This window comes from Ictidomys tridecemlineatus, unplaced genomic scaffold (genome assembly GCF_052094955.1).
Source record: "Ictidomys tridecemlineatus isolate mIctTri1 unplaced genomic scaffold, mIctTri1.hap1 Scaffold_4553, whole genome shotgun sequence".
In the NCBI taxonomy this organism is placed as follows: domain Eukaryota; kingdom Metazoa; phylum Chordata; class Mammalia; order Rodentia; family Sciuridae; genus Ictidomys; species Ictidomys tridecemlineatus.
The window spans coordinates 49,912-65,281 of record NW_027522949.1 but is presented as its reverse complement, the minus strand read 5'-3'; the positions used below and the strand labels follow the sequence as shown (position 1 = coordinate 65,281).

The 15,370-nt window shown below is 40.7% G+C and overlaps 1 pseudogene; it reads right to left on the bottom strand.

Moving 5' to 3' along the window:
• Positions 1 to 1,387: 1,387 nt before the first annotated feature.
• LOC144373664 (KAT8 regulatory NSL complex subunit 3-like) lies at positions 1,388 to 14,952 on the bottom strand (annotated as a pseudogene).
• Positions 14,953 to 15,370: the final 418 nt, after the last annotated feature.

The window sequence follows — 15,370 nt, the reverse complement described above, 5'->3', positions numbered from 1 at the left end:
TCCTGGATTCAATCCCCATTATCCAAAAAAAGAAAGTAAATAAAAGGAAAGGAAAGACAAAGAAAGAAAAAACTCCAGGGGTAGAAACAAAAGATTGAGGTATAAACTCATTAGAAAGCTCCATTCCCCAAAATATTGTCTGTAACTGGGCTTTATGACACACACCTGTAATCACAACTTGGGAGGAGGATCACAAGTTCAAGATGAGCCTTAGCAACTTAGCAAGGCCTTAAGCAACTTAGTGAGATCCAGTCTCAATTTCAAATATGACCGAGGATGTTGTTCAGTGGTAATTCCCCTGGGTTCAATCGCCAGTACTAAGGAGATTGGTACAGTTCTCTGATAAAACATCATTAACAGTATGTTGTTATTCAGCCCAACTTGGAGCTCTCTACATGGAAAACCCCCACACCTAGGACATTATTAATCCTATTTGGGGCTCTCTGCATGGAAAATTCCTATCGCCAGGATGTTTGTGAATCTCAATAAGCTTCAATTGCTTAACATTACAGCTGTCTAAATACACTGATACCAGCTGGAGCAAACAAAGTGCTGGCCATGAATTTAAACAGATGATTAAGGAGGTAAGATGTTGAGAGCCAAAGCAGAGTCAGAATAGCCCCTGGCATTTTGCCAGAAGTAATGGTTTAGAGGCGCGCCATTAAGATGATGCTGGATTGATTCTATTGTATATTAGACCTTTACTGTCCGGTAATAGGATGGCTCTTGCTGCGTCCAGCACCGGCTACTTTGGAGTTCCTGTTGAGTTCTCACCATTCTGAGAGTGAATGCATGCTCAGCCCAGGGGGGAGGGAGTTCTGGTTGGTGTGGTGTGTCCTGGAAGAAGGCTGCATGGGTGGCATACATGGGAGTTCGGAAATAAAGTTTGTTCCTGCTTGAGTGGCTCCTGATTTGTGCCCAGCCAGACTGCAGCAGTAAGATATTCAAAGAATACTTTGAAAATTCTAATATATTTCTAGGGATCCAAAAATCTATGATATGCTCAAGAAAGACCAAGGAAGGTTCCCAATCTCTTGCTGACTTTGAAGCCATATATAGGCAGGAAGTAAGTACCAAAAAAGGGTTGTAAACTGCCAGGTGACTGAAGGTACACTCCTTGACAATGGGTCAAAGTTTGCTAGGTAAAGGGGCTTAGGAAATCTTTGTCCAAGCATTATGAATCACTAACTACAACTTTTCTGTTTCTTTATATGTTTTATGCTTTAAAAATTTACTTTTTAGCAACATTATTTGGTAATTCTGAAAAGTAAAAATTCTGTCCTCCAAGGTTTGTTGTTGTTGTTGCTGTTTGTTTTAGTGACATTCCTGGGATGATTCTGTAGTCTGTATTTCTTGTAACATGCAGCCAACTGAAATCTTTCTTCAGTTAGTGACACTTTAGGGAATTCTGACCAATAACAAAGAGGACTGGAGTCTTCATATCCAAGAGGGGATCATCCACATCCTATAAGGGGTATAGGGTTAGATCTGCCCAGTTCACAATCACGCAGAACTGACCCAGCATGTACGAGGATGTGTTCCTGATGCCCCTGTCCCCACTGTCAATGATCCCTGCTGCCAGCTTCACCTTACTCTTACCCCCCAGAGGCCACACACAGTGAACAGAGGAAACCCAAGGCAGACAACGGCAATGATATATTCCATGATTGACACCTTTGGACAATGGCACAGTCTGTCTGCAGGAAGGTGACTTCAGTGTGCCTCAGCCTACCCAGTGTCCAGGGGATTGGCAGACCCACCAGCCATTTCCTCCTCCCCTTCCTCTGTCCTAACACAAGGTGTGCTCTCCCATGAGAGCTACCATGAAGGGAAGTCAGGTCCTCAGATGGCACATGATGGGAGGTTTCTCACTTCAACCTTGTCAGCCTGCTAGGCCGAGACATCATCACTTTTCTCCACCAAGAGTTCATAAAATGGTAAAGGCATTGCCTTTCTCCCTTAAGTAGAATAGAACCTCTCTGCTCCAGACATCCCAGATTTTGTGGTACAGTTGCTGATTTCACGTCCCTGGGAGCAGGAGTCAGGTGGATGTGTTCTTCCTCTCTGGGCTCTAGGTTTCTACTCCACTAGACTGCACAGCAGTGGGGCTCTGGACATGTCAGGGGCACTTACACAAACTAGTGGACACACAATGTAAAACAAAGGAAAAACTCCTCAATATCTTATAAAGGGACAGAATATGAACATGACATGAAATTCTAGAGCTATTGATTTGTGCCTATGAGATTTATTTTTTCAGTTGGGCAAATTAAATGGTACTCACATGTGGGAAAAAAAAGTAATTCAGGAGTTGTTTTTTATTTTTGTTTTGTTTTTTGAAATGCTGATTGATGTACATAAATAAAATATAATATATTGGGATTTCCTTCAAATTAACCTGAGTGAGAAAGGAAGCAGGAAGGGGAAAGATGAAGCAAGCCTACCATGTGTTGGTTAGAGGTAAAGTTGGGCAAGGGGCCCTGTGGTGTACTTACTAGCTTCTCTCACTTTGGGTCCTGCTGAAAATTTTCCATAATAAAATGAAAAAAAAACACCAAAGTTTGTTTTCTACAGTTTAAAAGGCAATCATCAGGTAAGCATCTAGCACTGGGCTTGAAACACAAGTCAAGACCTTGATGGCCATCATAAGCAAGCAGTATTGCCCCCCAAAACACCTCCAAATAAGACAGAAACCACTTACCTGACAGGCCACCAAAGCTCCCATGTTCCAGCCAATTAAAATGATGGGTTTGTGTGGGAAATTGCAGTGAATCTTCACAGGAAGGGAAAGAAGACAGTCAGAAGGAGGCTGCAGTCAGGAATAAACACCCCAGCACACTGGGTGTACCAGGGTCACCCGGGGTGTGCCAGGGTTGCCCAAGATAGGGTCATTCTCACCTCCAAAACTTTGCTCCTCACTGCCCCGATCATATGCTCAAGGCACTGCAGAAGGCCCACTCCACTGCCATATTTTGGCAGATGGGTGGCGACAGGGATGACCTAAAGGAAGGAAGGGTGCCATGCCAAAGTGCTAGGTTCAAATCTCTCCATTCTACTTAACCTACTCTGAATCCTTCAACCTTGCAGCAAGTGGTATCTGAACACCAATTAAGAGTCATGGGATGCTCTACATTTCAAGTTCATCCATTTTTACACCCTCCTGTGTTTCTTCTCTTCCATCCTCCTAGATCTTATTTCCACGTGGAGACGTCCTCTTGCCCCCAACAAACCTTGCCTAAGCAGCACAGCTGAGATTACCAGATGTGGTGGTGGTGTGAGGTGGGGAATGCAGAGTTAGAGGGGCCTGAGGAGGTGATAAGAATCAGAGGAGAGCCAGGGAGTTTCCTCTGCAAAGAGAAAATTCCACCTGGTGAGTGAGAGTCTCACCCGCAACTATCAGGAGTGGCTTTTATGGCTGCTTACCCAACCCATGACCCATTGCTTACAGAACTATGTTAGGCACTAATAAACAAGTGGTTAAGGGAAAAGGTTACACCTTCCTCCAGCCAGGGCTACTAGGCTACGAGTCATAACATCTCACTGCCACACTTAAGCCTGAGCCCCTGAACTCACTGGCTTGTCATGAGGAAGCATCCCTGCAGCAGGGTCCCAGGGCCTTTTCAGCAGCAGCAACCAGACCTCAGTTCCTTTGGCCCCAGTCTTTGTATTGGGTGACACAAGCATGCGGTCAATCAAGGTTGGGATCTAGAAAGACAAAGTCTGAGATGCCTCAGTGTGTAGCAAAGGTACAAATAAGTGGCTGCATGAAAAGTAAGCCCCCAGCATGCAAGGACAGTGTGTATGCTCTTTTTGAAATCAATCTGGTGAAATGCTTCTGGATCCTAAGTTTATCCCCATCCCTGTACCAAACGATTTCACTAGAGAACCTTCTAAAAGGAATTATATCAATCCAGGTATGGTGGAACACACCTGTATTCCCAGCACCTTGAGAGGTAGAGGCAGAAGGATTGTGAGTTCAAACCAGCCTCAGCAAATGAGTGAGGCCCTAAGTAACTGAGCAAGGAGAACCTGCCTCAAAAATTTAAAAAGGCCCGATGTGGCTCAGTGGTTAAGTGTTTCTTGGATCAATTCCTGGTTCCAAAACAAGAAATTATATCAAAAATAATTTATACCCAGTGACATATTATCTGTTAATAACAACCAAAATACATAAACAATCTAAAGGTATATGTTAGGGAGCAGTTAAATAATTTATCCACTTGACTGAATATCTAGGATTATTTTCTTTTTTTTGTACCATTGATTGAACTCAGGGATGCATAAAGACAGAGACACATCACCAATTTTTATTTTCTATTTTTATATGGTCTTACTGAAGTTGCTTGAAGCCTCAATAGTTGCTTGAGACTGGCTTTGAACTTACAATCCTCCTGTTTCAGCCTCCCAAACTGCTGGGATTACATGTGTGTACCACCATGCCCAGCATGGTTTAATTTCAAATACATACTAGACAATATATAACCCACAGAAATAATTAGCACCAGGCATGGTGGCCATGCTGTCATCACAGTGATGTGAAGGATGATAAGCTTGAGGCCAGCCTGAGCTGTGAGACTCAGTCTCAAAATGTAAATAAATAAAATGCAGGTCAGTGATACAGCATCCTTTGGTTCAATCCCTAGTCCTGAGAGATAGAGAGAGACAGAACAGACAGAGAAAGCAAAGAACAAAAGGATTTTGCTAAAATTCTACATGTAAAACAAAATATATACAGCACTATATAAAAGGCTGTATGATGATATGAACATCCAAATGTTCATAGAATTCCTGTGGAAATATGCATGACTTTTTCCTTATGAATTTCTGCATTTTTTAAAATTTCTAGTGACTATTTGCTGAAAAGAAAATATATATAATTTTTAAAAATTGCTTTTTCTGGGCTGGTATTTTGGCTCAGTGGCATAGCACTTGCCTTGCACATATGAGGCCTTTGGTTCAATCCTTAGGACTCCATAAAAACAAATAAACAAAATAAAGAAATTGTATCCTTATATAAATAAGAAAATTTAAATAAACCCTGCATTTTCTTCTAAAGTATAGTCTTCAAGTGTGGCTTGTTAATGAAGCCTACTATTATGTTCTAAAAACATATCCAACAATAGTGTATATATCATGACTTATACCATATCCTGTTCTTTTCCTGTCCACCAAAGATGTGACCTCACAGATGTATAAATATGAGTTTCAAATACACTGATGCTTACACTCCAAAGGAGTATCTGTGTGAATTCCAGACTGCCCACAGAGGTCAAAGTGATCTCAGAGAAAGGAAAAGGTTTTTACATGTTAGAGATCCTTTTCAGGAAGAAAGAAAAAAGTTTTTTAAAGATTGGAGAATGAAAAGTATCAAGGTCTGATGGAGGTTGTTAGACTTCAGAGGGAGCAGGAAAATAAAATCCAGTAATGACATAAGCCAGGGGCTGTCAGGTCATGAGTCCTCTGGATTTTAGGCCCTGTACCTCATTATGGAGATGGCACAAAGACATTACACCAGATCAAATGTAAAAACAAGACATTGTCTCCTATTTTTATTAGCATACCTGCTAGCCATGCCCTCCAAACTGACCACGTAAAGACTTTACCCAACCCCATGTCTGAATGCATCACAGGGACTGGTGGCCCCCAGCATAGGGCAGACACCAACCATAGCCTTCCCTTCCCTTTCAGTGTCTGCAAAGCATCCATGTAGGCAGCCAGCATGGGCAGACTCAAGGTATCCACCAAGGTCGTGTGCAGCCACTGGATCATCTTGGTGTCCCAACTCTCGCTGGTCAGGGCCTGCCGCACCCGCCTTGCACACTTGTCTACAACTACATGATGCAGCACTGGCTCATTACAAGCCTGAAAAATACAAGAAGAAGGAACAAGAGTTTCACATAGTTAGCAAATAGGAGGTAGGTAGAAATCAGTCAGCCATAGAGGCCTGAACTAGGAAGAGCCCACATTGGCAGATTTCTGATTTCTTACCCCTTCGTTGGCCAAGCGGGCAAGTTGGTCAGACTGCAGGGCTTTGAGGTTCTTGTTGAATAGTGTGTTCTGGGCCACTGTCCAGTCAGTCCTAAAGGGAATATCTGAGAAATTAAGGACCCTAGGGACACTCCTCATGTATGCACAACATTTAAGGAAAACTCTGTAATCTTTTTTGATCCCCTTCTGAAAGAGTATAACTTGACACAAGATTCTGTTCCCAATCCTGGCAATGAATCATCTCAGCACACATTTGTATATTCTCACCTACAAGTCAATACCAGTCAATGATGAAGTCTTTTAGTGCTACCAAAGCTAATTATTTATCTAATAGCTAAAATACTCCAGCAAATGAAGATAGGGTACCAGCGTATAGAGAAATTTGAATTGCATAGGTTGTACATTTCACAAAACCTGAAACAGCAAAGCATTTGAGTATACCAAAACCTTAGATTATGGTAAAACTTCTACTTAAACTAGCTTTAAAAAGAAAAATATGACAGATATGTGACTATTCTCCCGGTCTCAATTCTACCCTACAATAATTTCTCTCCCTTTTCCATGCTTCTTAATTTTTCCTCTATGCCACAAAATTAGTAAGCTTATGTCCTATATAAGTAAACATTTTGATATCCCAGTATATGACACCACCATACACATGACCATCTGCTTACTGACAACTTTTTCTGTCCTCCAAATCAGCAGTAAACTGAAATCAGGAATCTACCCTACAGTTCTTAACCCCACATCAATGCAACCAGACAGAATTGTGGATCCTGTTAACCTGCCCATCAATCCACCCCTGGCAATCTGAATTAGGTACTCTAATTCAGACTAAGAAGCCTCCTAAAGATATGAAAACAAAGGCAATAGAAGAAAACCAATCAGAGCCAGGTACAGTGGTGCACACCTGTAATCCCAGCAGCTCAGGAAGCTGAGATAGAAGGATTGTGAGTTCAAAGCCAGCCTCAGCAATAGTGAGGCACTAAACAACTTTTGACACCATATTTCTAAATAAAAAAATAACAATAGGTCTGGAAATGTGGCTTAGTGGTCAAATTCAATTCCCAGGATTAAAACAAAACAAAACAAAACAAAAACCCACAAAAATACCAACTCAGTAATACCTATTTACTGACTTTCCCTGTCATTAGGAAAAAAACTACTCAATATTTTTTTAAATATAAGTGATTGCAAGGCCCAAATAAGATTTATATCAAGGTAGTGTTTCTTATCAGTAAAAATAAAGTCAAAAAATAGGGCTGAGATAACCACTAGCAAGGTAGAAAATAGTAATCAATCTACCTAGCCATATACCTATTTCAGATTCAGGTCTTTGTAAGAATGAAATAAGAAAACATCTAAAAAACATAGAAGACAAAAAGGAAGATAAATGTAGCTATATGAAAATTTCAAACCTCTGTAAAAGGGAAAAAGAATTATAAAGTTAAAACATAGTGGGAAAATGCAACTGCATTGAAATAAGAAAGATAGTCCAGAGCTGGATGTTGTGGCAACACACTTGTAATCCCAGCAGCTAGAGAGGATGAGGCAAGAGGATCATGAGTTCAAAGCTAGCCACAGTAATGGTGATGTGTCAAGCATCTCCCTAAATAAAATACAAAATGGGGCTGGGGATATGACTCAGTGCTTTACTGCCCCTGAGTTCAATCCCTAGTACCAAAAAAAGTAAGAAACAAAGATACTCCAGAGGCCAATGTGATGACACTGTACTCCCAGCATTAGGGAGGCTGAGTGAGTCATGAGGATCTAAAGATCAAAGTCAGCCTTAGCAACATAGAAAGACCTGTCACAAATAAAAAACAATGGCCCTGCTTAGGGGTGTTAAAACTCCAGAAAATTAATACAATAAGAAGTAAAAGTATTTGGGCTGGGGCCATAGCTCAGTGACAGAGCACTTGCCTAGCATGTGTGGGGTACCAGGTTTTTCCTTAGCACAACATAACAAAAAACAAATAAAAATAAAGTCATGCTGTCAATCTACAATTACAAAAATTCTTTTAAATAGAGTGAAGTATTAAGCTGGGTGTGGTGGTTCATGCCTGTAATTCCAGTTGCTTGGGAGGCTGAGGCAAAAGGATCGTGAGTTCAAAGCCAGCTTCATTAAAAGCGAAATGCTAAGCAGCCATTTTTTTCAAACAGTCTGGCAGTTTCTCAGAAATTAAGTACAGAGTTCATATACATATGATCCAGCAATTCCATTCCTAGGTACTTTACACATACATTCACACAAAAACTTGTACACAGGGCCTGCTGAGGTAGCTCAGTAGAGCACTTGGCTAGCATGCACAAGGCCCTGGTTTCAATCCCCAGCAAAACACACACACACACACACACACACACACACACACACACACACACACACTTGTACACAAATGTTCACAGCATTATTTTCATTACAGCCAAAGCAGAAACTACCTAAATGCCCATCAGTGATCAGTGGACAAATAAAATATGGATTATCTAATCAATGGAATGTCAGTCAACAGAAAGGAGTGATGTAACATGGACTAATAAGCATGACCCTTGGAAACATTCCACCAAGCACAAGCCAAATCACCCACCATGGAAAACATGCAGTTCATAATCCCATGTACTCAAGTCAGAAAGAGGCAAATCTATGTCAAAGAGTGCACTGGTGGCTCCCAGGGACCAGGAGGAATGGTGATTGAATGATAATAGGAATAGAGTTTCTTATTGAGGTGATGAAATAGTTCATCAAACTCACTAGGGTGTTGGGGGCATAACTCTGAATTTACACTAAAAAGTACTGGCAGTACACATAAGCTGGTGAATTACAGGGTGTGTAAATAAACTTCAATAAAGTTGTTATATAAAAGGGAAATGTTTGCTAAACAAAAGAAAAATGGAGGAATGCTGATTCTGTTGGAGGCAGGGGCAGGGAAACAAAACTAGCCAGCAAATCCAGGAAAATGAATGTAAATATCCCTCAAAACCAGAGATTGCAAAACTTTGTTTGTATATTTGTTTGTTTGAGAATAGGGAGGATTATACCTGAGAGCTCATGCCTGCTGGGACATACTCTAGTACTGAGTTATACTCTCAACACTTTCTTTTTAAAATTTAGGACAGAGTCTATTTAGCACAATGCTGACCTCAAACATGTAGACCTCCAGTCTCAGCCACCCTAGTAGCTCATATTACAGACATGCCACCACACCCAGTTTTAAATCTATTTTTAAAGCCACTCAAAATATCTCTTGGATTCTCATGTGATTCTAAAACATTTGCACTCTACTAGCTATAGACCACAAAAATGTAAAATCATACAAATGTACATTTAATTTTTGGTAGTCTGGGTGAGCCCTATATTGTAATGCAAGCTACAAAACTAGCCACACCCATCAAATTAAATTATTTTTTTTATTCCACAAACTTTTTTAAAGAGAGGATTCTTAGCTAGGCACAGTAGTGCACATCTGTAATCTCAGCAATTCAGGAGGATCACAAATTTGAGGCAAGTCTCAGCAACATGAACCATGTTGCCCAGGTTAGAGTCAAACTCATGGGCTCAAGCAATCCTCCATGGATTATTCTGAGATCTGAAAAAACACTCTGCCTATATGCCTACTATATGCCAGGCAAGGCCATAGGGAGGCTGAGATGGCAGAGATGCAGGCCCTACTCTCAATGAGCTCACAGCACAGCAAGCTGACAGTCATGAGACAGAGTTAGGAGAAAATTCCCATTTATGTAGCTACAATAAATGTCTTGTTAAAGAGGATGAAAAAATTATTATAGGATGGTGACATTAACCCATCCCTCTGAGGAGTAGCCTACTATTGACATGCTCCTCCCAGTGCTCTGTTGGAGGAGGGGCATCTGCATCAGGCGTGGCAAAGATGACATGTTGTTCACACTCATTCATCATGCAGCACACCTTCTGGTTGTCATACAGTTGCATGGGAGATGACATGACCATCTCCACATCTATTGGGACATATTATTCCATGTAAACAGGTGAGGAAATGAGACAAGCCTACAAATGCTGCAAACAACACCATGGTTAACAATCACCTGGTTACCAGAAAATGTCTCTTTAACATAGTCTGATTTACATTGCATAAGCACATTATAGCCACAAAAATTTTTGATCCTAAGTCATCTTTCTCACATTTTTCTAGATCTCTTCCCTCTCTGTGGTATGTATTGAAGGAATATAAAACCAGCTAAAAGTTTAAAAAGTGACCAATAGCTTTTATAAAGAAAGATATATTCCTTAAGCAAATAATTAATTACATAAAGGTAATTATTATTACAAATACAGAAGCTATAAGCCACATGCAACTACCTAAATAAATTGAAATTAAATAGTATCAATCAATTTAAAATCCAGTTCCTAATCACATGAGACACGTTTCTAATTCTCAGCAGACTGGCCACCAGATCAGACCACACAGGATTACAGCATTTCTATAACTGCAGAGTTCTGTTGAATAGCACTGGTCTAGAGTTTTAAATGATTCATTAGTAAATCAACTTGTACTTAACTATATGATTGTAAGAAGTCTTTGATTATCTAGGATCACCTGTTATGCAGACAGCTTCTATCTAACTCATTTTGTGCATTGCCTACAACTAAAATGAATATAAATGGATCATTGAAGGATCTTTCACATTTTAAAATGATGCTAATAGAATTTTAGTACCATTGGGATCCTTCCCCAACACCTTAGGTACACTGTATAATCTTTGTTGCATGAAATACCATGCAAATCAATTGGGTCTACTAGCTATCTCCTCAACACCATATTAAATTTTTTACCTCAATGATCTCACTGCACCCATTCCCAATGACTGGAATAATCACATCCTTGTTAAATGAAGTGAATAACTGTGCAGTAGATTTGGTAGTGGGAATAAGAGCTGATTATCTTCTCAGATCAGAAACTGAGTGAACACTTGTGGACATGTGTGCCTACAAGACTATTTTGATTTCAGCATCTCAAACCTATACTCCCTAGGTCTCCCCAATTTATGGTACCATCCAGCTACTCAAGTCAAAGATCTAAGAGGGATCATATTTGATCATTTTCCTTTATACTGTTTCCATCCCTTTCCAGACTATCATGATGTCTAGCTCATCTCAAGCTACTGCAGAGGCGTCACTGCTGGTATTCTTAACCCCACTCTTATACTATAATCTACTTTTTAAAAACCCAAAGTGATCCTCTAAAAATACAAACTGGATCCCTAGCTTAAAATTCTCCAATGACTTCATACCACTCATAATCAACTGAGATTTCTTCTGCCAACCTCTCTCTACCTCCTACTTACAACCCACCTGCCACCATATTCCCAGCCACAATGGCCTAAATTTATTTCCTACAATATGCCAAATTCCAATTTTCAGGGTCTATGTATGAGAAAAATTATTTTCTCATATAAACCAGGGTTTATATGAGAAAATAATTTTCTAACTACCAACAAAATGAACTCTACAGAACCTCACTTTAAGAAAAAAACTGTCACAAAGTCAGATGTGGTGGCACACACCTGTAATTCCAACTGCTGAGGCAGGAGGATTTAAATTTCAAGCCAAACCATAGCAACTCAGGAAGACCCTGTCACAAAATTTTCAAAAAGTGTGGGAGATGTACCTCAGTGCTTGCCTAGCATGCACATGGCTCTGGGTTCAATCCTCAGAACCTCAAAAATAAAGTAATATAATGAGGCTGGGGCTGAAGCTCAGCAGTAGCAACCTTGCCTGGCATACATGAGGCACTGGGTTCGGTCTATCAACAACTAAAAAAAGAAATAAAAAAGAATTAAAAATAATATAATGGGGTATGAATCCAGGAGTTTCAATGTCAGCAAGAAGCTTTATATAACAAAAAGGAAAAGATTTCAAATGCTTTTTACAGGAACTTTTCAGTTATGCCTTAGGAGAGAGGCATCAAGCTTACAGTTTTAGCACAGTGCTCCATGTCTATAGACAGCCCCAGGAGGGTCACTGGGGTGCAAGATTTGGAGAGTAACCTGGGCAACATAGAATTCTATGTGTATTTAAAACACATCATGTGTTGCTATGTTTGGAGCCTGAGTTCAGTCTCCAACACTGCAAAATCAAAGGAAAATAAAACAACAAAAACACATCATGGTCTCTCTTATTCTTTAAGAATCAAAGGTGGGGTGAAGTAGAATCTAAAGGGCAAAATACAAGGCAAAATAAAAGATTTCTATCTCCAAACAACTAAAGCCTCTGCTTAAGGAAAGATTGAAATTAGGTAAAATTATAACCCGTGTCCAAGAGATTAAGATGTCTGCTTTTCTAACTTTTCTCAGGAAAAATTATTCAGTGCAAATATTGACACTGAGGCCTGATATTTGTATATGCTCAACAGAAATGCACAAATTAATCATCCAACCTTCCTATATAAGTACCCACCAATCATCCCTCCAAAAATCCACTCTAATCCTTACCTGCTCAGTTCTGGCAACAGTAGCCTTTAGGAAAGAATCCCAAACTCACATGGTATTCTGATGCTGCCTCAGGGGAGTGACAAAGAGCATGCAGGTGGGGTGGACACCTGCATGCTCTTTGTCACTGTCAGACAAAGTGACTGACATGTGGGTGAGCATCTGGGTGAGCACTCCATGGCTTCGCATAGCTATGGTCCAGAAAAAAACAGGTCCTCTGGAGGAGGAAGGGCATCTGCCTGAAGTCTGGCAAAGATGACATGCCAGTTGCACTCATTCATAACACTGTACACCTTGTTGTCCTAGAGTGGCATAGGAGTCAACCTGACCATCTCCACATCTATTGGGACATCTCATTCACTGTAAACAGGTGAGGAAATGGGACAAGCCCCACACATACTGAATACAACACCATGGTTAATATTCATCTAGTTACCAAAAAATGTCTTTGCATAAGTACCTTATCACCACAAAAATTATCCTCATTCATCTTTCTCATCTTTCTCTCTAGATCTCAGCCCTTTCTGTGGTACATGCTGAAGAAAATAAAATCATTTAAAATTATATTAAAAAGTGACCAACATCTTTGTTAAGAAAGACAAATAATACTGGTCGAAGTGGCCCATGCCTATAATCCCAGTGGCTTGGGAGGCTAAGGCAGGATAATCACAATTTCATAGCCAACCTCAGCAAAAGTGAGAAACTAAGCAACTCAGTGAGACTGCGTCTCTAAATAAAATACAAAATGAAGCTAGGGATGTGGCTCAGTAATTGCATGCTCCTGAATTCAATCCCTGGTTACCAAAAAAGAAACAAAAAGACTCAATAGTGGGTGTGAAGTGGAATCTAAAGAGGAAAAACACAAGATCTCTAGCTCCCCCAAAAAACTAAAGCCTGTGCTTAAGGAAAGATTAAAATTAGATAAAATAAAAAACAGTCTCCAAAATACTATAATTAAGGGCATCATTTGATCATCAGAGTAGTACATATCAACAAATCTCAAAATGTAAGAAATAAGACTGCCTTAAAGTTCAAAACAATTGCCAACAGGTTTATTTAAGCCAATGTAATTGTATCTCCTATCAAATAATAATATCATGAAAGCTGCTTGCCCTATAATACTGATTGGCTGAAAATATTAGACTAAGAAGGTTTTAGATTAACCTATGGGTGGAAGTTCTGTCACAATGAGAAAGCAATGTCTTGGGAATTTGCTCCTAACATTTATGTGTGAGGTCAGCAAATGCAAAATGACTGTTGTTGTCACTGTCAAGCAAACCACAGCACTACACCAAAGTGACACAGGTCTAACCCTGTATGGCAATTATTTATTAATATATTTATTTATTTATATATAGTACTGGGGATTCAACCCAGGGACCCTTACCATTGAGCTACAATCCAGCCCTTATTATGTTGAGACAGGTTCTCCCTAAATTGTGGAGGTTGGCCTTGGAATTGCTACCTCCTAAATTTCTGGGATTACAGGCATGCCAAATCATACATGGCCTGTGTGGTAATCTTTTTTTTTTTCTGTTACCAGGCATTGAACCCAGTAAGTACTTAACCACTGAGCAATATCTCCAGTCCATTTTTATGCTTTCTTTAGGGTCTTGCTATATTGCTGAGGCTGGCTTTAGACTCACAATCCTCCTTCCTCAGCATCAAGAGCCACTGGGATTACAGGCACATGCCAATGTGTCCCGCTGTATGTGGCAATCTTTTAAAATCAAGATCTCAGCATTTATTTTTATCAATTTAATCATTTTCAATTTCTTTTTCTCTATCTATGGCTTATCTAAGTGGACACCCTTCTCTATTTTCCTTTACATGTCTTGCTTTTCTAACTTTTCTTAGGACAAGTCTTCAATGCAAATGTCCACATTTAGGCCTGATATTTGTATGTGCTCATCACAGATGCCCAAATTAACATCCAAGCTTCCCACACAGCACCCTCCCAGTCACCCCCATGAAAGTACTTACTTCCCAGTTCTAGCAGTAGTAGCCTTTAGGAAAGGAACCCAAACTCACATGGTATCCTGGTGCTGCTTCAGGTGAGTAACAAAGGTCATGCAGGTGGGGTGGGCACTACTGGCATCTGGTTTGGCATTCTATGGCTTGGCATAGCTGTGGTCCAGAAAAACTGGGTCTCACTCTCTTTCATGCATTGAAAGCAGGAAGAGCAGTGAGGTGCCCATGGGACAAGCTGAATTCTAGAAGTTCCTCTACCCACCCCTGTGGGTCCTCTCAGTAAAGCAGCAGCAACTCAAGGCATGGATATCTGCATCCAAGTCACGTGCAGCAAAAAGTGTCCATTTAAGTCAATTGGAATATTCTAAATTTCTCCAAACATAGACTATCTAATGGGAGTCAACATGACCTGCTACAGATCCTACTGCCCATATATTGTACAGAATATCTTTGCCCATGCAGGGAGGGCTCCTGATATCCCAGAACCACCAGCAAAAGAGTGATGGTGTCAGGACATCCTCCATACTCCATCTCCACAGAAAACTGGAGAACTGACTGCCTCCATGGTTCACGAAGACTTGCCCTGGACTGACACTGAATTTACTGGGCCAGCACCACACTTTCTATGTGGGCAGGAAGGATTCTGGTCATCAACAGGTATCACAAACATGAGTTCCACAGAAGCCAATGGTCTCTTGTTTCCAGTCTGTAAAGCAAACACGGGCACCCTTATAGCAAGCCGGCCATGTGGGCCACCACCAGGAAGTTAACCACAGCCTGGGTTCCCTCTCCTCCTCCTGACCATGGTATACCCCACAACCGTTTTGCAGTGACTACGGGATACTCTGAAATCTTGGAAAGACAACAAGGCATGCTCCCCCGAGGCAGTGTGGACCCAGCGTTGCCAGGGAGCCCTTTCTCCAGGCCCAATGGAGCCCCCTGCAAACCA